The sequence below is a fragment of the Dioscorea cayenensis genome, chromosome 1, assembly GCF_009730915.1.
Source record: "Dioscorea cayenensis subsp. rotundata cultivar TDr96_F1 chromosome 1, TDr96_F1_v2_PseudoChromosome.rev07_lg8_w22 25.fasta, whole genome shotgun sequence".
Lineage (NCBI taxonomy): Eukaryota > Viridiplantae > Streptophyta > Magnoliopsida > Dioscoreales > Dioscoreaceae > Dioscorea > Dioscorea cayenensis.
In genome coordinates this window covers 17,311,612-17,335,059 of record NC_052471.1, presented here as the reverse complement: position 1 = coordinate 17,335,059, position 23,448 = coordinate 17,311,612, and the positions used below count along the sequence as shown (strand labels likewise).

Below are 23,448 nucleotides of genomic sequence, written 5' to 3'. Positions count from 1 at the left end.
AAAACTCCATGTCTTTGAGGTGCAATCTTTCCTTGATGATCAGGCTTTGTCACTTTCAAGTGATTTGATCTGCTTTGCTTTTGAGTTTTTCCCATTGGTAGTGTTTGTGCTAATGTGTTATTTGCTGCAAGAATTTTATAGATTTATAGGTATCGCTTTTCTGTCAGTCATGGTTTTTCATAATTTATTTATTTTTTGATTAAATTGATGAAATGATTTCATTAAGGCTAAAATCAGTGGATGATATGACCATGTGAAGGAATTATATTTTATTTTAGTCATGAAAATAAGCATCCAAGTGCTTGATCCGTAAAGCTTGTAGTGATTCTATACCTTTACTGTTATTGTTTTCGAGAAGTGTCAGAGAAATTTTTATGCTTGAAATTGTTAGACTTCTATGGCTTAAGAAGCAACTTCTCAAAATGATCTTTCATCTTGTTGGTATCTGCAAATGTGGCAATTGTCAAGATTGTATCCTTACATTAAATTTCACAGCCCTAAACATGAAAGTAACTAACAGTTGTGTGTGTGTGTATTTTTGTTTGTTAAATATATTCACATATTTATAAATAGAAAACTTAACTGACATTATCTTACAATGAGAGTTACAATTTTTCTTAACAAAATGACATTATCTTACTGTTACAATTTTTCTTGATAAAACTCCATGTCTTTGAGGTGTTAAAGAGTCTTTGTCGCTTATGCTACTAATACCTTCATTTGTAGCTATTGATCAATCATCTTATGATTTTTTATGCAATCACCTTTTCATAATATTTCTTACTAAAAATATTCTATCAACATTCATTGGAATGAGTAATATCAAGGCCAATTTTGAAGATATTTTATTAGAGGATATGTATTATCCGTCTTCAACTTAAAATAAGTTTTCTTTCAAGGTCATCATTCAAGCATATATAAATAATGCCAACACCAATTTAATTTACAACCCAATGAGCTCCATTTTGGAACTCATTTTGATATTGACACACCTCTTGTGTGCATGTACCTCAAGTGCACGGGTGTCAAAGTAATAAAATACCCAATGACTCTGGTAGTCAAATCCATAGGGAATGGAAGTATTTGTAGTAACTACTTCTTAGTTATCTATTGGAATCAAGATTATGGTGAAATAAACTAAATCACAAGAATATAAACATCTCAAGCAAGCAAGGAAGAGTAGAAATAAGGGAAGTCTCAATCAATAAAGATGAGGTACCCGAGCAATGCTCCCTCTGCGTTCCAACTTAGAGCGCAAGACTTACTATGTGTTTTGAAACCGAGATAAACGAGTTGAGGTAATCCAAGAATAATCGGTCCAGCCTCCAAGACACCGATACTAGTCCCCTACGAGGTCTCAGTGGAGAAATCACTTAATGTCAACACCTCACACCACATATGACCGCAATAAACTCTAGGGATACCTAAGAGTTTACCCGATTCCTAAGGATAGATTTAACCCAACTTCTAGGTGAAAGATCTTTAAACCCCTACAAGGTTCTTCCATAGAAATGTCTTATTCTCATGTCTCATACCAAATATGGTTTCATAAAGCTTAGGGAATACAGAGATAGAGTGTACTAATAAGAAGAAAAAAGGGAGACTCCACTATCTCACGAGTTACCCTCTCAACCCTCTTCAATCATGGAGTTCTAACCCTAATGGAGACTTCTCTCTCACCAAGGCAAATAAATCATACATACAAATCAATCACAAAGATTAATATGACATGAAAGCAATAAGTAAACAACATTAAAACTCAATTAAACTCCGATTTAATAGAAAACTCAAAAGTAAATCAATACAAAGATAAGATAATATGGTTCACATGCCCAAATTCCTACTATGGTTTAGCCCTCCATAGGCCAAATTACAAAATAATTAATGCAATATAAATCAATGAAACCCATAGAATCAAACCCCATGAATTCGTGATGATGGACTTAATGGGTCGCTCAATGTCTTGAAGGATCTCTCTCTGAAGCTGGGTTGCCAAAGGCTCCTTTGATGCTATGATGAAGAAGAGATATATCAAAGTTGGTGAAGAACGCCCCCGAAATTTGCCAAAGACCTCCTCTCGAAACCATAGCCTCTTTGCTTTTTCAACACTAGAAAAAAGTCTCCAGAGAATACGGCAAAAAGGGCTAATCATTGGTAAAAACCGGTTATGTCATGTGCCTCCACGTGACCATGTAAACCTCCCACGTGACTGTGTGGGGTAAAAAACTGCCCATGTGCCTGTGTGGAAATTTCACATGGGCGCGTGAACAGTTTTGCTACAGAATTACTATAGTGATTTTCTACACGTGTTTTACTACAGTACTTTGCTACAGTGCTCTTCATAACAAATCTCCACACTCTTCTCTTGAGGCCACATGGACGGGCACATGTCCGTAGTGTAGGTTATGAGTCTTCTCGTCGCCTATACATCGTTGGGAAGTGATAAGTGCTTGTGTATTAGTAATACGAAGTATTCTTTTCTTTACGATGAGCATTACTTTTATCAGGTTTAAGTGCTAATACATGTGTATTTTTGTTCTTTTGCGCATGTAGGGTTGTGAAGCTAAGTATTAAGAAAAGAAACCAAAAGTAGATCTTGAACGCACTATTTGGTGGAATATTGGAAATAACAAATGTGAAGACACAAGTGGGGCTCTAAGATACGTGAATGTGTGTCAACCTCCATGTATTCAAATCATTACAATGAGTTGGAGGGGCACGAAGGCAATCACATTTGCGTATCATGACCTGTGCATTGATAGCAGGATCTTCACCAATGAAGCCTTTAATTGAAGAAGAGTTGTGATCTATGGCATAAACGTGTGCCCATTTATGTTGCCTTGATGAAAAGTGTGGAATTGACAGTGTTTTGGCGGAGTATTGTAGCAGGTTACTGTAGTAATATATTGTAGCAATTACTGTTTATAGCCGGCCGCAAATCTGGTTTCTAGATAATCCACACGGGCGTGTGAAAATTCCACATGACTGTGTGGAAATTCCACAGGCTCGTGTGAAAAATCCACAGGGGCATGTGGATGCCCGATTCTAGCCCTATTTAAGCTGCGGTTTAGCCTGATTTGGTGGCCATCTTTCATCCATCTCTCCAACTTTTCTCCATCTTTTGGGAGGCCGTCAACTAGGGTTTAGAGAGGCTTTTGGCAAGTCTTTGGAGTAATTCTACGGATTCGACACCGCGCTGATAAGTGTCTAAATGTAGGTATTTTCATATATATATCATATTCACTTTACATGTATTTTGTAAGGTTTGATGCCCATTTTGCACTTAATTGTCTACTATTTACTTTGTAGGGCATAAGAAAGCCATGTAGAACAAGAAGATATCATTTAGACGAAAAGAGAAGGAAATAACAATTTTATACCACCCCCATACCACCCAATATGGGGGCCGTATGCACTATAGCAGCGTGATGAAATTGAAGCAGTCTGCCCCGATTTTCATACCACCCCCATACCACCCAGTATAGGGGCCGTATGGAGGGTTTATTGACATCGTATACACCCTGTATGGAGCACGAATCTAGATTATTTGAGTGCTATACGACCCCCATATGACACCTTTACGACCCGTATGCCATGAAGGGGTATAAAAGCTGACTTTTAGGGCAGAACAAGGGACTTTTTCTGGACATGTTTTGAGTGAGCACTTGAGAGACTTTGGGCGACCTTGGGAAGGAGAAGAAGGGCATGGAAGCTAGAAGATCATTCAAGGCCAAGTTCCAAGGCTCTCGAGGCAAGAAGGCAGCATCATTCAAAGTGGAGATCAACCACAATTTGAAGGAAGGAGACCCGCGGCTAGGGGAAGCGTCATTCAGCATTCCATTGGCGGGGCAAGCATCATTCGGCACATTCTCTACCTCCTCCTCCACCATTTTATCTAGGAAGTGTCATCTTTGCTTTTCCTTTATGTTTTGCTTGATTGTGTTGTTTGTTGTGGAATGATGACACACTAGATCCCAAAGGTCACCTGGTGTTAGTGAACCTTGGGTTGGTTTAATCATGTATTGTGGATGATTACATGTTAAATCTATGCTTGGGTTACTTTCAGGTTTAATCCATTGTTTTCATGCTAAGTGCTACACTAAGGAGAAATCCATAGCTCTTTTATGAGTGATGCATGTAGATATGAATTGCTCGCAAGTATTATATCTTGAATGGATTAGAAGGGGATAATTGTATCATCATGCCAAAAAATTGGGTGTTGGTAGCCCTCCATGTTAGGTTCAAGCCGAAGAAGAGTAGGTTTACTCCTATTGGAGATTTCCTTATACTTAATGCAATCGTAGGATCGTAGATTTGGACGAAATTCCTATCAATCTTCGTATGAGATTAGGGTTCACTCGCCGAGAAATTGGGGTTGTTCTAGTCTAGAAATATCTTGGCCCAATTTACCACTGCATCTTTTGATCATCATCCATGTTTCATGATAACCCCTCCAAAAGGTCCCACATCCATAGGCCTTTGCATTACATTGATTCTCTTGCTTGCTCATTGCTTGCTCTCTCTAATTTGTTAGAAATCTTGTTTTAGTTTTAATTGCATCTAGTAGAGTCAATTCCATCACTTAAGAACTTAGGTTAGATATTAGTTCGAGAAGGAGTAATAGGAGATCCTTAGCCCCGTGGAATACAATCCTCGTGTCTTCACAAGAGGCATTACTTGGCGATCCCATACACTTACGGGGAAGCAATCAAGTTTTTGGCGCCATTGCCGGGGACACTTTAAGGAATTCTAGGAAACTTTTAGATTATTATTATAGCCATTTCATTATTTACTCATTTTTTTATCATTATTTTTCTTTTCGTTTGATCTTAACTTTCTATCATTTTTCCTGGTTTTGCAAGGTACTGTGCATGACACAATCAAATCCATCGACCTTTATTATACCGGATAGTGAAATTGAAAGAACTTTGCATTAGAGATTGAGAGAAGTTGGTGAAGTGTCAGATACACAGAACACTGAAATTGAGGATAGAGAGTCTTCAATCATGGCTGAAGAGCGACGCACTTTATCCGAGTATGAAAGACCTCAATTCACGGGTGATGATTTTAGTGTCCAAGCACCATCCGTGGCATCCAACAATTTTGAAATTAAAGCAAGTACAATCGGCATGGTCCAGAACTCGGTTCAATTCAGTGGTCTTGCAAATGAAGATGCACATGACCACCTTTCCCGGTTCATCCAAATTTGCTCTACATTCAAGATTAATGGGGTGTCAGATGATGCTATCCGTTTGAGGCTATTTCCATTTATCTTGATAGATGGGGCATATCGTTGGCTTACATCATTATCTTCGGGATCAATAAAAACATAGAAGGATATGGTTTAGTAGTTCCTTGGGAGGTATTTTCCAACAAACAAAGTGGCCAAGTTAAGACAAGAAATTTTAGCCTTTAAACAAGGGGAATCCGGAACATTGTTTGAAGCTTATGAAAGTTTTAAGGATCTCCTTAGAAGGTGCCCTCATTATGGTTATGCTTCATGGATGCGAGTACAAATCATCTACAATGGGTTAAACTATGATACTCGCCAACTCATTGATGCCTCGGCGGGTGGATCCCTTAGCAACAAGTATCCCGTTGAGGCTGAGCAAGTACTTGAGTCTATGGTAAGCAATGAATCACATTGGGCCTCAAGAGGATCTTCAAAAAAGACTGTTGGTCTTTATGAAGTGAGTAGCAATGATGCGTTGGCCGCAAAGGTTGACGTGTTAACTCAAAAGCTTGATCTTCTTATAGGCAATAGTCCGAGGTTAGAATCAGTGATGAGTTGTAGCAGTTGCGATGGTGGACATGGTGCATCCCAATGTCCTATTGCTAGCTCCTCTGTTGCTTTCATTGAGAATGTCATCTACATTGGGTGGCAACAAAATCAAGGGAACCCATATAGCTCAACTTACAATCCGGGGTGGAAGAACCACCAAAATTTTGCATGGAACCAAGGCCAACAACAAAGAGTTGCACCACCCCAAGGATCTTAATTTCAACAACCGTATTTTGAGAATAAATTTACCACTGAAGAGGTTCTTGCCAAGGTCATGCTTAGTACTGATGGCAGATTCAATAGCCTAACTAGTAGCATGGATGCACAATTTGGCAAGGTGAATGCTCAGCTCGCTCAGCACGATGAACAGTTCAGTGAGATAGGTTTTGTTTTGAGAAACCTCCAAGCTTCTATAAAATCACTTAAGCATCGAGTAGGGAAACTCGCCAAGGCAAATTCTGAACGTCCTTTAGGTTGTCTTCCTAGTAACACGGAAGACGATCCAAGGGAGCACTTGAAGGCCATTGCCCTTAGAAGTGGGAGGCAAGTGGAGACAAGGGTCAAAGTTGACCCAAGTGTCAAGGAAAGTGGGGTAGTCTTTGGGGAAGACCCTAAGCTAGTTGAAAAAAAATAGTAATGACAAAAATCAGTGAAGAAATGATAAGCCCGAACAACAAGGACCATCAAAATCATCCGAGTACAAGCCTCCAATCCCTTATCCAACCAGATTGAGGCATGACAAGGAGGATGTTTACTTTAGAAAGTTCATCAACATTTTCAAACAACTCCATTTGAACATCCCGATAGTTGAAGCATTGACCCAAATGCCTAAATATGCCAAGTCTTTAAAAGAGCTCCCTACGAACAAGAGAAAGTTGTAGGAAGAAGGCACGGTTGCACTTACAGGAAATTTCTCCATCATTTTAGAAAAGAAGCTCCACAAAAGTTGAAAGATTCGGGAAGTTTCATTATCCCATGTATGCTTGAAGTAGGAGTCCAAGAAAATGCTCTAGAGGACTAGGAAGCTAGCATAAATGTCATGCCCTACACCATGTATTTAAAACTTGGCTTGGAAGATTTAAGGCCCATGAGGATGACCTTACAAATAGTGGATCGATCAACAAGGAAACCTCGTGGGATTGTTGAAGATGTGATTGTCATAGCAGCAGACCATTCCTTAGCACCTCAGGTGCCATAATTGATTTGTAAGGAGGGAAATTAACTTTAAGAGTCGAAGAAGAGGAAGTGGTGTACGCTTTGCCGGCTGGTATGAAACATTCTTTAGATCACGATGACACGCTTTAATTCATTGATGAAACTGATAGGTTAATTTCTGACTGTGTGCAGGAGGTGCTCTCGATAAACCCTTTGCATGAGTATTTGGGAGAGTTGGGAAACGAACAACAAGAAGAACCTCACTACCATCCTCAAATTCAGAACTTGAAGCAACCAAAATAGAAAGTATCATGTACCAATGCTAAGGAAAAAGAGATAAAAGAATCATTTGTGAAGAAAATGTGGAGGGAGATTCATGGGAGAAAAAAGAAAGGTACCAAGCTTCATCACCCCACATCTCAAGGAGGGAAGGTAAATTTTTCACCCTTCTCTACTCAATAACAATTCGAGGTCTTTTCAATGTTATCACTGAATTTGCCGGGAAGAAATAACACTACAAGGGAAATTGGGGGTGGCTTCAAAGTCTTTGGACCCCCATGAGGTAAGTGATAAGGTACGTCAGGCTCGTCACGTTAAACAAGTGCTTCTTGGGAGGCAACCCAAGCATTCGGGGCTGTTTTCCTGTATTTTTTGTATTTTAGGTCTTAGTTTATTTCACTTTACCTATTTCTTAGACTTGTTTGTTTTTGAATAAGTTCATGCTCACACACTTGGCACATTGTTCTCATCAATTTAATTGTTGTTTATTTGTGCAACTTCTTGAGAACTCATATTTTGGTGTCATTTCATGTGCTAGATTATCGTTTTACTCATTTCATTCATTTTTGGAGAAGTCTTCAAGCTTTCCATATCATTTTTACATCATTTGATGTAGGATTTAAAAGTTTTGAGTGAGTTTAAAAGTCATACGGCTATCCTAGGGCGTATGGAGGCCGTCTGAGAAGGACACAGAGCCAATCCAGTAGCTCTGCGCTTCTCGACGACCCCTGCACGGCTCCCCATATGGGGCTGTCTGAGATGCGCAGAGAGCCTTGGCTGAGAGTGGCTCTCGGTGCCATATGGGGACCGTATGGGGCGTTTTTGCCACTTTAAATCTCTTCTCTCTTCGCACTCTTCCATTCTCTCATTTCTATCTTCTTTCTACCGATTTTCTCTCTTCTTTGTCACTCATTTCTTGGCCAAATCTCCTCATTTTTTCTCCTAAAACTTCTCACCATCCATTGGAGACTTTGATCTAGTGGTTTTCCTTGAGTTTAAAGCTTGGTTTCTCAAGATTTCATTAGTATGTTTTTTCAATGCCCTAGTTTTCTCTTTTTCATTTCTTGTGCATTCTTGGAGCTTTTGCTTGGAATTTCTAAACATTTTGCTTGGATTGGATGATGTGAATGTCATGGATGAATTTTCATTCAAATTTATGTAAAAATTTTCGATTCCAGGAATATAGAGGAAACTCTTGCCGCGTGGATAGTGACCATACGGTCCCCATACGGCCGTATGACCACAAAAATTTGATTTTTTAATTGTTTCCTCTATCTCTAGTATTTTATTTTGATTTATCTTGTATCCCTATAAGCTTGAAGAATGTTTATCTTCATTGTAGGGATGCCTCACATTAAACGACTCGCCTCCAAATGCCCAAGAACCACCGAACCCTCATCTACACCGGATGAACACGTCTTCAAGTTGGCCCATCATCGAGAGAGATATGATACCTTGAAGAAAAAACCATTTGGGACATTGTGTTACATCGATTGGGGGCTTGTGGAGAGCCTTGGGATAGAAAATCAAGTCAAGAAGTGGCTATCACATAATTGTTGGGATAAGCTTTTTGCCATTAATGAGACAACCTTTCGCCAATTAACCTTGGAGATTTTGAGTACTTTTGAGGCACAACAAGATGCACAATCCATGTGGGATAGGAAATGTATTACCATCCATTTTCAAGCTTTTGGAAAAACTCATATTATGCACCACTTGGACTTTGCCAAGTATTTGGGAATCTATGATTATGAGTTTATCAATTCGATGTTTGGTGACCGTCTTAAGCTTGATTTCCCAAGTGATGTGAGTAGAAGTTGCTATTGGGTGACCTTGGCAGGTAGTGACCAGACCCGAAAAGCCTCACGCATGACAGACCAGGCACGCAGATACATTCATGCTTTGATTGCTCATTCTATTTGGGGACGGGCTGATAGAAAGGGGGTGGTCACACAGTCTGATCTTTACACGATGTATAGCATCTTTGAGCAGCGCCCTACTCATCTTAGCCACCTTGTTGCCGATGCATTTCTTCACCAGGGATCGTAGGAGCTATATTTGTTGGGCCCTATGTGACTAGATTGATCCGTGGCATGGGTTTATTTGAGCGGACTCGAGGTATGACCATTGTAGGAGCTGTAGCACCCCTTGGGAAGGCCCACACACGAGCAATAGGCTTGGTGGTGAGTGAGCATGCGAGTGGCAGACCCACACATCCCCGGGCCACTAGCGAGTCCAGTCAACAAGAGATAGAGCACACAGAGTGAGAGCCTGAGGACACTCCTGCCCCACCCCCGGCACTACATCATTACCTGGTTCGACACGAGACTGAGAGGGATTGAGAGAGAGATTCAGGCTGTGCGTCAGGAGCAGTATGAGATTTGTGGCCAGCTTCACAAATCATAGAGGGATAGTGTCGACTCGAGGAGGATTTTCACCATTTCATCACCTCGTACTATGGTTCATCCACGCACACCGTGACCACTTCTTCTGCCGCCATGACACCACCACCGGCACCAGATTGTGATGAGTATCAGCTCGTTTGAGCATGGACACTCATTATCTACATTAGTTTGCTTTGTTTTGTATTTTTCTATATTGTTGAGTTGGCATGGTTCTTACCCTACCGACTTGTGTTGTCGAATTTTATTTTCTTTTCATCTATGTGTTTTGTTGACTATTCCCTAGTTTCTCCCTTGTGTTTGCATTGGTAAATTCTTGTGGAATGATGATGTCCCCTTTTTACCTCGCAGGGTATTGAGGGAATTTGGTGAGCTTTCATAATTTTTAATGGAGGTCGGATGAGACATGTGATTCACGACGTAAACGTGTACCCGTTTACGTTACCCCGATGAAAATATGGAATTGGGAAGTTATTCAGGTCGAAGACTGTAGCAGAGCACTGCAGCAACACTATAGTATGTATTGTAGCAGCACTGTTCACAACCGGCCGAGAAATCAGAGAAACAGAGAATCCACATGGGCGTGTGGAAATTATCCACGCCCGTGTGGAAATTCCGCACGGGCGCGTGTACCGTCAACGCCCGTGGAGTCGCCCGATTCCAGCCCTATTTAAAGACGATTCAGCCCCGATTTTGGTATTCTTTTCTCTATCTTTTCCCTAACTTGAGAGAGGGCTTCGGCTAGGATTTTGAGGGGTATTGGCTAGGTTTTTGGAGAGGTTCTATGGCTCCAACATGACGCGCCGTTTGGAAGAAGGTTATTGGGAGAGCCTTCGTCGGCATCGATCCGGCGTGGTGTATCCTAGGCCGGACAAAGGATCCCTTGTGACAAGTAGAGGACTCTCCACAAGATCATCGACACAACCATCGAGCGGGTTTCTTTATAGATTCATTGCTTTTACATTCAATTTCTTTGATTGTACTTAGCTCCATGGAGAGCTAAATCCCTAGTGGGTACTTGGGTGATTGTGAACCCTAGGATGTATTCGTTTCTTTTGAACTTCTTTATTATGCTTTCAATAAATTGATGTTTATTGTGAGTTCCAACCTTGAATGCTTGATTGTATGAACATTTCCCCTAGAGTGACACTAGGGTTGAGAGTTCTTGTTGGTAACCCCCGTGAGTGAGTGACACACCAGGCGCTAGACAAAAGCTAGGTTGGAGAGGGTTGAGAGGGTGAGTCGAGAGGTACAGGAGCGTCCCCTTTCCCCTTCGACATGATAGATTCTATCTCCGTTCCTCGAGTTCTTTGCGGCCATAATAGAGTGAATGGTCTAAGGGATGAATCTCTGTTGGGGCTTAGTTGCGCGTGCAACGGAGTAAAGCGTTGAGGGATCTTAGTATCTAGGGCTTAATTGTGGTTAGGGACCTTCCGCCTGGACCAAAGGGTTAGGTCTATAATTAGGAAGAGATTTATCATCTGGAATCCCTAGAGCTCATTGCAACTTTATTCGAGTGCGAGGTTGAGAGGTTATTTAATCTCTCCTCCGGGACATGAATAGAGTTAGGCATAGTTGACCTTAGATTTGGGACTATGTATGTAAGGATTTCCACGACTCACCATTGCATTGATTAGGAAGCATAATAGAGAGTTCTTGCACTTGAAGCGATTATCCTAGGTGAAGCATCATCCGAGTACCCCATCTTTATAGATTGCCCTACCTCCTCCTTACTTTTGCTCTCTTACTTGTTGCTTTTTAATTGTTGAGAATTGAATCATTGTCACACTTATCATTGTTGATATTCCACATAGCTAAGAATCGAATTAAGTGTCTTTACTCCCTACTCCCTGTGGATTCGATACCCGCTCACCCGGGATTATTACTTCGACAAACCCGTGCCTCACCGGGGGTCTTGCTACCTAAGGTACCTCCTGCTGCAGCATACAAGAGTTGTCGTGTACTCGGATTCAAACCATTGTAAAAAGTCTGAACAATCATCCACTATGGGAATCCGTGTTGTGGGCACTTTCTTAGGAGCTCCTTGAACCTTTCCCATGTCTCGAATAAAGACTCCAATTCCAACTGTACAAAGGCTGAGATCTCATTCCTAAGCTTTGCAGATTTTCCACGAGGGAAATAATGGGCTTGAAAAGCTTCTACCATCTCCTCCCATGTAGTAATCGAGACTCTAGGTAATGAGTGTAGCCACTCCTTTGCTCTCCCTTTTAGGGAAAATGGAAAGGCTCTCAACTTGATGGTATCATTTGTTACCCCATTTATCTTCAGCATATCACACACCTCGAGAAAGTTCTCTATATGACTGTTTGGATCCTCATCGGCTAAACCATTAAACTGTGCGGATTGATGCAACATGTGGATGAATACCGGCTTCAGCTCGAAGTTCTGAGCTATAATCGGGGGACGCAAAATGCTCGATTGTGTCTATAATACTGAAGGTCTGGCATAATCGGAGATTGTCCGCTGCTGCTCATTGTGTTCTGCCATGTTTTCAGATTGTTCTACTTCCGAATCAGCTAGATTAGACTCTTCTTGCACAGGTTCTTTCCCTTTTCTTCAAAGTGTACTTTCAAGCTCGGGATCTCCTTCAATCAGTATGGAGGGGTTCCCTCGGGTCATAACCTGGAGCTGCACCCAAAGAGGAAGAAAAAGAAATCAGAACGATGATAGAATAAGAAAATATGAAATAGAATGAATAAATAGCTGAGAAAACAAAGTGTAAAGTATCTCTAAATGCCAACTCCCCGGCAACGGCGTCAGAAACTTGACACGTCCGTATATGCGTGTAAACCGCAAGTGCATGGGTGTCGAAGTAATAATCCCAGATAAGTGGGTATCATATCCACAAAGAGTAGGTAATAAAGACACTTGACTTGTTTCTTAACAAATGTGGAAGATAAATAGTGACAAGTGTGACAAAATATGAAATAACAAAAATAAAAACAACAAGATGGAATGCATAAGTAAAAGAGAAGGTAAGGCAATCGATAAAGATGGGGTACCCGGATATTGATCCGCCTAGGACAATCGTTTCAAGTGCAAGAACCCTCTATTATACTTTCTAATTGATACAACAATGAGTCGTTCAAATCCTTAATTACATGATCCCAAATCTAAGGTCAACCAAGCCTAACTCTATACATGTCCCAGAGGAAAGATTGAATAACCTCTCAACCTCGCACTCGCATAGAATTGCAATGAGCTCTAGGATTTCCAAGTGATAAACCCTATTCCTATGTATAGACCTAACCCTTGGGTCCAGGTGAAAGATCCCTAGCGACAATTTAGCCCTAGATGCTAAAATCACTTCAACGCTTCACTCCGTTACACTCGTAACTGACAAGATCCCCTTGCGTATATCCCGCAAGTGCACGGGTTTGTCGAAGTAATAATCCCGGATGAGCTGGTATCGAATCCACAGGGAATAGGGAATAAAAACAATTAACCCGCTTCTTAGCTATGTGAAAGATCAGTAGTGATAAGTGTGACAATGATTCAATTCTCAAAAGTAAAAACAAAAAGTAAGAGAGTACGAGTAAAGAGGGAGGTAAGGCAATCGATAAAGATGGGGTACTCGGATAATGCTCTGCCTAGGACAATCGTTTCAAGTGCAAGAACCCTCTATTATGCTTTCTAATCAATGCAATGGTGAGTCATGGAAATCCTTAAATACATAGTCCCAAATCTAAGGTCAACTATACCTAACTCTATGCATGTCCCGGAGGAGAGATTAAATAACCTCTCAACATCGCACTCGAATAGAGTTGCAATGAGCTTTAGGGATTCCAACTGATAAATCTCTTCCTAATTATAGACCTAACCTTTTGGTCAAGGTGGAAGGTCCCTAACCACAACTAAGCCCTAGATACTAAGATCACCTCAATGATTCAATCCGTTATGGCCGCAAAGAACTCGAGGAACGGAGGTAGAATCTATCACGTCAAAGGGGAAAGGGGACAGTTCGATATCTCTCGACTCACACTCTCAACCCTCTCAAACCTAGCTTTCTCTAACGCTCGTGGTGTGTCACTCACTCACAAGGTTACCAACAAGAACTCTCAACCCTAGTGTCACTCTAGGGGAAATGTTCATACAATCAAGCATTCAAGGTTGGAACTCACAATAAACATCAATTAATTGAAAGCATAATAAAGAGATTCAATGAAACAAATACATCTTAGGGTTCACAAATACCCAAGTACCCACTAGGGGTTTAGCTCTCCATGGAGCTAAGTACAATCAAATAAATAGAATGTAAAAGCAATGAATCCATAGAGAAACCCCCTCGATAGTCGTGTCGATGGTTTTGTGGAAAGTCCTTTACTCGTCGTCCAAGGATTCCCTCGTCCGGTATAGGATACACCTCGACGGAAGCTCCCCTACCAACCTTCTTCATAAGGAATGACGATGTTGGAGCCATAGAACCTCTCCAAAACCTTAGCTAATACCTCTCAAAACCCTAGCCGAAACACTCTCTCAAGTTGGGGAAAAGACGGAGAAAAGAATACTGAAATCGGGGCTGAATCGGCTTTAAATAGGCTTGAATCTGGTGACCACACACGCCTATGGATTTTTCACACGCCCATATGGAATTTTCACATGGCCATGTATAATTTCCACACGCCCATGTGGATTCTCTGAGTTCCTGTTTTCTCGGCCGGCTGTGAACATTGATGCTACAGTACTTTCGCTACAGTGTTCAACTACAGTACCTGACCTAAAATACTTCCCGGGTCCATACTTTTTTTGAGGTGACGCAAACGGGCACACGTTCACATCGTGGATCATTTTGCTTCTTTAATGACGGACAAGTTGGTGGAGATCTTGTTCTATGTGCATAAGTGGGAATGCTTGAGTGTGACTACCCTTGTACCCCTCTGAATGGTTGTGCTAACTCAAATACGAGGAGGTTGGCATACACTCTAGCATCTCGCACCCGACCTATGTCTTCGCGTTTGAACCTTAGCAAGATTTCCTCCAAAATCGGTGCATTATGATCCACATTGGCTTCTTTCCTTCATACTTGGCCTCACAACCCTATCTGCACGAAAGTAACATAAAAACACATATGTTAGTGTAAAAACCCGAGAAAAGTAATGCTCAACATAAGGAAAGAATGCTTCGCATTCATATCACACAAGCACTTATCAGTAACTAAGCCCCAGCGGAAGGTCATCCGTTAGCCCATTTACTCTACTATGGCCGCAAAGAACTCTTGAAACGTGGAGGTACGATAGATCACACCGGAGGGGAAAGGGAGCACTCCGCTACCGCTTCACTCACCCTCTCAACCCTCTTCAATCTAGCTTTGTCAAACTCTCATGGTGTGTCACTCACTCACAAGAGTTTCCAATAAGAACTCTCAACCCTAGTGTCACTCTAGGGGAGTATTCATACAATCAAGTGTCCAAGATTGGAACTCACAATAAACATCAATTAATTGAAAGCATAATAAAGAGGTTCAATGAAACGAATACATCCTAGGGTTCACAAATACCCAAGTACCCACTAGGGGTTTAGCTCTCCATGGAGCTAGATACAATCAATGAAATTGAATGTAAAAAACAAAGCATCCATAGAAAACCCCATCATTAGTCATGGCGATCATCTTGTGGAGAGTCACTCGTCGCAAAGGTCCCTTTGTGCGGCCTAGGATACACCTTGTCGGATCGGTGCTGACGAAAGCTCTCCCACTAACTTTCTTCGAAATGGCACGCAATATCAGAGCCATAGAACCTCTTCAAAGACCTAGCCAGTACCTCTCAAAACCCTAGCCGCCGCCCTCTCTTATGTTGGGGAAAAGATGGAGAAAAGATTGCTGAAATCCGGGCTAAAATCGGCTTTTAAAGGGCCGGAATCGGGAATCCACACGCCCACGTGAGCCCCCCTGTGGATTTTTCACAGGGGCGTGTGGAATTTCCACACGCCCGTGTGGATTCTTTGTTTTCCTATTTTGTCGGCCGGCTGTGAACAATGCTGGTACAATATTCTTGCTATAGTTTTTGCTACAGTACCCTACTACGGTACCGGCCCGAAATACTCCCGAATCCATGCTTTCATCGAGGTAACGCAAACAGGCACACTTTTACGTCGTGGATCGCTTTGCTTCTTCAATAACAGACATATTTTTGGAGATCTTGTTATATATGCACAAGTCGGAATGCTTGAATGTGACTGCACTTGTGCCCCTCCAAATAGTTGTGCTAACTCAAATACGAGGAGGTTAGAGCACATTCCCGCATCTCGAACCTGACCTATGTCTTCTCGTTTGAACCTTAGCAAGATTTCCTCTAAATTGGTGCATTACGACCCACATTGGCTTCTTTCTCTCATAATCGGTCTCACAACCCTACCTGCATGAAAGTAACATAAATACACACATATTAGCGTTAAAACCCGAGAGAAGTAATGCTCAACACAAGGAAAGAATGCTTCGTATTCTTATTGCACAAGCACTTATCAGTTACAGTACTTAGCTACAGTTTCATCACAACCATGATCCAAACACTCTTCTCTTTGAATTGAACTCCTCTCATGTCTTGGTCATTAAATTGAACAAGAACTCCGAACATTGTGTCTTTATAGCCTATCTTTGCTTCCTTTAGATATTTCAAGGCATTCACAACCTAATTGCACAAAAGAACACCAAATATACCACATGAGACATAAACCATGATAAAAATAATACTCAATGCATGTAAAACATATTGAAGAATATGTCTACTCAAGCACTTATCATGTGCCCACCACCATTGTGCTCAAATGAATACTCAAGGTGAAGAGGCACAAAGGCAGTCACACTCATATGTTTCGACTTGTGCAACATTGTCAAGAGTTTCGTCAATATGATTTCATTAAAGACGCGACAGGATCTACAACATAAATGTGTGCCCATTCATACGGCCTCGATGAAAAGAGTGAATTTGGGAGTATTCCGACGAAGTATTGTACCAGTTTAATATAGGAAAACAACATAGCAGAATTATTGTAGCAGTTACTGTTCACAGGGCGCAGGAAAAGAAGTTCTAGAAATCCACACGGCTATGTGGAAATTCTACACACCCGTATGGATGCCCGATTCCAGCCCTATAAATACCACTTTGAGAGTTTTATTTCAGGATCTTCTCCCTATCTTTTGACCCTCTTTTGCGGCGAGCGTGGCTAGGGTTTGGAGAGGCTTTTGGTGTGTTTTGGTAGCAGTTCTACTGCATTCGACATCGATTTCCTTTGGAGGAAAGCTATTGGCGAAGCTTTCGTCGGCATTGACTCGGCGAGGTGTGCCTTAGGTTTGACAAAGGAACCTTTGGAGAAGATGAGGCGGCTCCTCAAGACCATCGATATGCACAACAAGGGGTTTTCTCTATGGATTGCTTGCATTTACCTTTCATTTCATTGTTGATTTTGTATTGCTTCATGGAGAGCTAAACCCCTAGTGGGTGCTTCGATTTGTAAACCTTAGGATGATTTTGTTTCATTGACTCTTATTATGTTTTCTTAAATATGATAAAGCAATAAATCATAGACTCGACAAGGTAAGAAAAACACATGGTTGTGGTGACACGGTGGTAGGAACTAGGGTATCCTTGAGTGCATTGCCTTTTCCTCCTCCTTCTCTAACTCATCATCCAAGGCCTAAAAAAAATATCCCCCAAAGCTATGTCAACAAATCATGTCCGTCGCTCGATGAGTCATCAATCTTAGCGGTGTCAGCGTGCTCACACTTTTCATGCCTTAGACAACTAGGATCAATTTCTCACACATCTATGCTAGTTCTTGTGGTGCATGTAGTCAGTTATACATACTCCATATGCCCGAGCTCAGTTTTGGTCATATTGTGTGTCAAGAGGAGGTCAAGGCGACAAGCACACCAGTGCTATTTCCACAACTCATCACTATCCTACTAAAGAAAGCATGAATGTATCTGTAGTAAGGGTAGCATAGCATCATGGCCTTGGAAATAACAATCATGTACTAAAAGCCTTTACACAATGTGTGGTAAATATCACTGGGGTAAGGTTGATGATAAGTGTCTAAATGCAGGTGTTTTCATATATATATCGTATTCACTTTGCATATATTTTGTTAGGTTTGATACCCGTTTTATGCTTAATTATCTACTATTTGCTTTGTAGGGCATAAGGAAGCCATGGAGAACAAGAAGATATCATTTGGGCGAAAAGAGAAGAAAACAGGAATTTCATACTACCCCCATACTACCTAGTATGAGGGTCATATGCACTGTAGCAGTGGAATGATTCAGAGTGTCTGCCCAGATTTCCATACTACCCAGTATATGGGGCTGTATAGAGGCCATATGCACCCCGTATGGAACGCGAATCAAAGGTTTTTGAGTGCTATACGACCCCCATACAACCCCCATACGACCCGTATGACCCGGGGGGTATATATACTGACTTTTAGGGCAGAAAAGGGACTTTTTGGCTTGACTTTTTGCTGGGCATATTTTGGGAGACACTTGAGAGGCTTGTGGCGACCTTGGGCAGGAGAAGAAGGGGAAAGAAGCTAGAAGATCATCCAAGCCCAAGGCCCAAGACTCTCAAGGCATGAAGGCAACTTCATTCAAGGGGGGATCTACAACGATTTGAAGGAAGGAGACCAGCGGCTAGAGGAAGCGTCATTGGCTCCTTTGGTGGGGAAAGCGTCATTCAGCATATTCTTCACCTCCTCCTCCACCATTTCATCTAGGGAGTGTCATTTATGCTTTTGTTTCATGTTTTGCTTATTTGTAATGCTTGTTGTGTGATGATGACACACTAGACCCCCAAGGCCACCGGGTGTTGGTGAACCTTGGGGGGTTTTATCATGTATGTTGGATGATAACTTGTTAATTCCATGTTTGGGTAAATTTGAGATTTAATCCATTGTTTTCATGCTAAGTGCTACACTAAGGAGAAATATGTAGCTCTCTTATGAGTGATGCATGTAGATGTGACTTGCTCGCATGTATTAGATCATGAATGGATTAGAAGGGGATACTTGTATCATCACGCCGAGAAATCGGGTATTTGGTAGCCCTCCATGTAGGTTTAATCCGAAGAAGAGTAGGTTTACTCCTAAGTGAGATTTCCTCATACTTAATGCAATCGTAGGGATATGGATTTTTGGAGAAATTCCTATCTATGTTTGTATGGGATTAGGGTTCAATCGCCGAGAAATTGGGGTTGTTGTTATCTTGGAATTTCATGGTCCATTTTACCCTTGCATCTTTAGATCATCATCCATGTTGCATGGTAACCTCTCAAGGGGATCCACATCCATAGGCCTTTGCATTTCATTGATTCTCTTGCTTGCTCGTTGCTTGTTCTCTCTAATTTGTTGGCAAATATCGTTCTAGCTATAATTACATTTAGTAGAGTAAAATCCATCGCTTGAGATCTTAGGCTAGATAATAGCTCAAGAAGGAGTAATAGGAGATCCTTAGCCCCTTGGAATACGATCCTCGTGTCTTCACACGAGGTATTGCTTGGCTATCCCGTACACTTGCGGGGAAGCAATCAAGTTTTTGGCGCCGTTGCCGAGGACCTTAAGGAATTCTAGGAAACTTTTCGATTATTACTCTAGCCATTTTATTCTTTATTCATTATTTTTTTTCTTTTCTTCTCTTCTTATTCTAATAGTTTAATTCACTTTCCATTTCTTTCTGTATAGTCCATCTCGTGAATGCAACATGGCAACTCCGAACATCAAGTTGGGAGACTATGCACACAGATTTGATGATTGGATTAATCTGCAGACTCAGTAACATTTTTCACACCTCCCAGATAACCATTTTTGTACTCTACTGCTATCTGGGGATTCTAGCATATCTTATGATGGTGGCAGCTGGCACACATTGTTTGAGATCTTTATGAAAAATAGAACACCATCAGTGAGTGAAGGAAGCATATCACCAATTGAACAGTTTGTTTTGACTACTGAGGGTTACATTAATCCCACCTTGGAGAACCGTGCTGATATGGGCCAGGTGTTAGCAAGCGTACAGGAGTACAATGGGGGCAACAGTGTGGGCAGCATGAAGGTATTGGAAATGATGTTGAATGTTTTGAGCTTCGTGTTCATTGTGCAGGCAACAGTTCTGATGAAAGTACATGGTCTGCAAAAGAAGCAGGGTCCAAACAGGGTGATGGGCTTTGGAACATTGGTTTGATGCCGTCAACTGAGGATGCACCAGATTTGGAGTTGAAAACACTACCTGAACACCTTGAGTACGCCTTTTTTGGGGAAGGTACACAGCTTCCAGTCATCATCTCTTCAAACCTAACAGTTGAGCAAAAGAATGGGTTGGTGGATGTACTAAAGAGGCACAAGAGAGCGATTGCTTGGAAGATTGCTGACATAAGAGGGATAAATCCATCTGTTTGCACTCACAAAATTCTAATGACGGATGATCACAGACCCAAAGCCTTGCCACAAAGAACACTCAATCCGAATATTAAAGAAGTAGTCTGAACAGATATCATCAAGCTTCTCGATGCGGGCATCATCTACCCAATATCAGACAGTGAGAAAAATGAGTTAATCCCGACTCGTACAACTACCGGGTGAAGGGTATGCATTGACTATAGAAAATTGAATGATGCCACCAGAAAAGATCATTTTCCCCTGCCCTTCATTGACCAGATGCTGGAGCGGTTAGCTGGGCATGCCTACTATTGCTTTTTGGATGGGTTCTCTGGTTATTTCCAAATTCCCATCGCCCCCGAAGATCAGGAGAAGACTATGTTCACTTGTCTGTACGGCACATTTGCTCATCGCCGCATGCCTTTCGGGCTATGTAACGCCCGGCCACCTTTCAGAGATGCATGACGGCCATTTTTGAGGACATGGTAGAAGATTTTATGGAGGTGTTCATGGATGATTTTTCCGTTTTTTGGTGATTCATTCGATGTGTGTCTCAAGAACCTTGAGCGAGTCCTCAATCGATGTGAAGAGACCAATCTTGTGCTGAGTTGGGAGAAATACCATTTCATGGTCCAAGAGGGGATAGTCTTGGGTCACAAAATTTTGAAAGATGGAATTGAGGTCAACAAGGCAAAGATTTCCACCATCAAAAAGTTACCACCTCCAAATTCTATGAACGCCATAAGAAGATTCATTAAGGATTTTTCTAAAATTGCAAGACCCCTAACAAGGTTATTGGAAAAGGATGTCCCATTCGAGTTCGATAATGACTGCATGACATCCTTCATGGCACTCAAGGAGAAACTAATTCAGGCGCCGATTATGGTAGCTCCAGATTGGGACTCCCCATTCGAATTGATGTGTGATGCAAGTGACTTTGTAGTTGGGGCAGTGCTTGGTTAGTGCAGAGACAAACATTTCCACCCCATTTACTACGCAAGGAAGACTCTAATGGGAGCCCAAGTGAATTACACTACAACTGAAAAGGAACTACTTGCCATGGTATTTGCCTTTGATAAGTTCTGGTCATATTTGGTTCTTTCTTAAGTGATGGTATACACCGATCATTCGGCTTTGAGGTACTTGCTTAGCAAATCAGATGCCAAATCACATTTGATAAGATGGGTCTTGCTGCTTCATGAGTTTGACCTGGAGATTAAGGACAAGCGGGCAGCAGAGAATCTTGCAGCTGATCATTTATCCCGTTTGGAGAGCTCTGGCATAGAAACTATAAGAGAAAAGGATATTGATGACTCATTCCCTGAAGAACACTTGTATAATATCCAGGTAGTAGAAGAGAAGGAACCACCCTGGTTTGCCGATTTTGCTAATTACTTGGTTGGTGGGGTCATCCCGAAATGGTTTACATATCAACAAAGGATGAAATTCTTTTCACACCTCAAGCACTACATCTGGGAAGATCCATACCTATTCAGGGTTTGTTCTGATCAGGTTGCTCAAAGATGTGTTTCTAGGGCAGAGGGCCTATGCATTTTGAAGCATTGCCACTCAGGACCTACTCGTGGCCATTATGATATGAATAGAACAACAAAGAAAATTCTTGATGCTGGTTTCTATTGGCCATCGTTGTTCCATGACACCCGAAATTCATTCAAGCTTGTGATAGATGTCAGCTGGCTCGGTAACATATCTCGCTGAGGACTAGATGCCCCAAAAATTGGAACCAAGCCCGTGAAGTTTTTTTGATGTGTGGGGATTGACTTTTATGGGACCTTTTTCCTAGCTCCCATGGATACAAGTTCATACTCGTGGCGTCGATTATGTGTCTAAATGGGTGGAGGCTCAAGCATTGCAAAACAAATGATGCGAGGTCGGTGGTGAAATTCTTGAAAAAAATTATTTTTCCGTGTTTGGCGCACCACGGGCTATCATTAGTGACAGAAGCCCTCATTTCTGTAATGCCCAATTCGCAAAAATATTGAAGCGCTATGAAGTCTCCCATAAAATGGCAACAGCATACCACCAACAAACTAGCGGGCAAGTGGAAGTATCCAATAGGGACTTAAAGCGAATCTTTGAGAAGATTGTATCTCAGAACCAAAGAGATTAGGCAGAACATCTCGACGACACCCTCTGGGCCTACAGAATAGCTTACAAGACTCCTATTGGCATCACTCCGTATAGACTAGTCTATGGAAAAGCTTGTCATCTACCCGTTGAGCTTGAGCATAAAGCTTATTGGGCTATTAAGTTCCTATATCTCGACTCTTCTCTTGCAGGTTGCAAGAGGAAACTCCAACTGAATGAACTTGATGAGTGGCGCTCCACGGCATATGAGAGTTCGAAGCTCTATAAAGAAAAAGTAAAGGAGTACCACGACATGTGCATCAAGCACCCTAAGCAATTTCACGTGGGCGATCAAGTCCTGCTGTTCAACTCTAGGCTGAAATTATTTCCTGGGAAGCTAAGATCACGTTGGTCTGGTCCGTACACGGTTACTCAAGTTTTCCCACATGGAGCGGTTGAGGTAACCCACCCGGAAAACTGCACTTTTAAGGTCAATGGGCAACGATTAAAATTTTACTTCAATAAGAACACTACAAAGGAAATCGGGGGGTGGTTTCAAACTCTTTGAGCCCGCATGAGGTAAGAAATGAGGAACGTCAGGCTCGTGACGGTAAACAAGCGCTTCTTGGGAGGCAACCCAAGTGTTCGGTGGTGTTTTCTTACATTTTTCGTATTCTAGGTCTTAGTTCATTCCAATTTTTGTATTTCTTAGGTTTGTTTGTTTTTTTTTAATAAGTTAAGTTCATGCTCACACACTTGGCACATTGTTCTCACCATTTTAATTGTTGTGTATTTGTGCAACTTCTTGAGAAACTCATGTTTTGGTGGCATTTCATGTGCTAGATCGCCGTTTCATTCTTTTCTATTCACTTTATGAGTCCATGTCATCGAGTCATCAGGCTTGGTTACATCATTTGTACGTCAGCCTGTAGCAAGTGTTTTGAAGGAATGCCTCAGAAACAGGTATGCAAACCACACGGGTTGTGTTAGCCCCGAGATGAATATAGAGCAATTAAGGAGGCTCTTGTGCCATCCGCGACTGGAGTCACAAGACTGCACACGGGCCGTGATGTTATGGATTTGGAGGCTCGACAGAGAGGTCTCTCGCCCATATGGCTCCTGCACGCCAGGCAGTGGGGAGCCGTCACGCATGTGTGGGCCTCCGCCCTTTATATGCTCTCTCTCTCTTTTTCCAAAGAATCTCTCTCTTTCTGCACTCATTTCTTGGCCAAATCTCCTCATCTCCTAAATCTCTTTCTCTCATCCATTTCGAGTACATCAATCTAGTGGTTTTCCCCAGTTTAAAAGCTTGTTTTCTCAAGATTTTCGTCGGTATGCTTTTTCTATGCCTTTAGTTTT

The 23,448-nt window shown here is 41.7% G+C and overlaps 1 non-coding gene across 1 annotated transcript; it reads left to right on the top strand.

The window, feature by feature from the left end:
• Positions 1-11,629: 11,629 nt before the first annotated feature.
• Positions 11,630-11,736, top strand: LOC120268330. Its single transcript, XR_005538908.1, has one exon. It is a non-coding gene; the product is annotated as a small nucleolar RNA R71 (small nucleolar RNA).
• Positions 11,737-23,448: the final 11,712 nt, after the last annotated feature.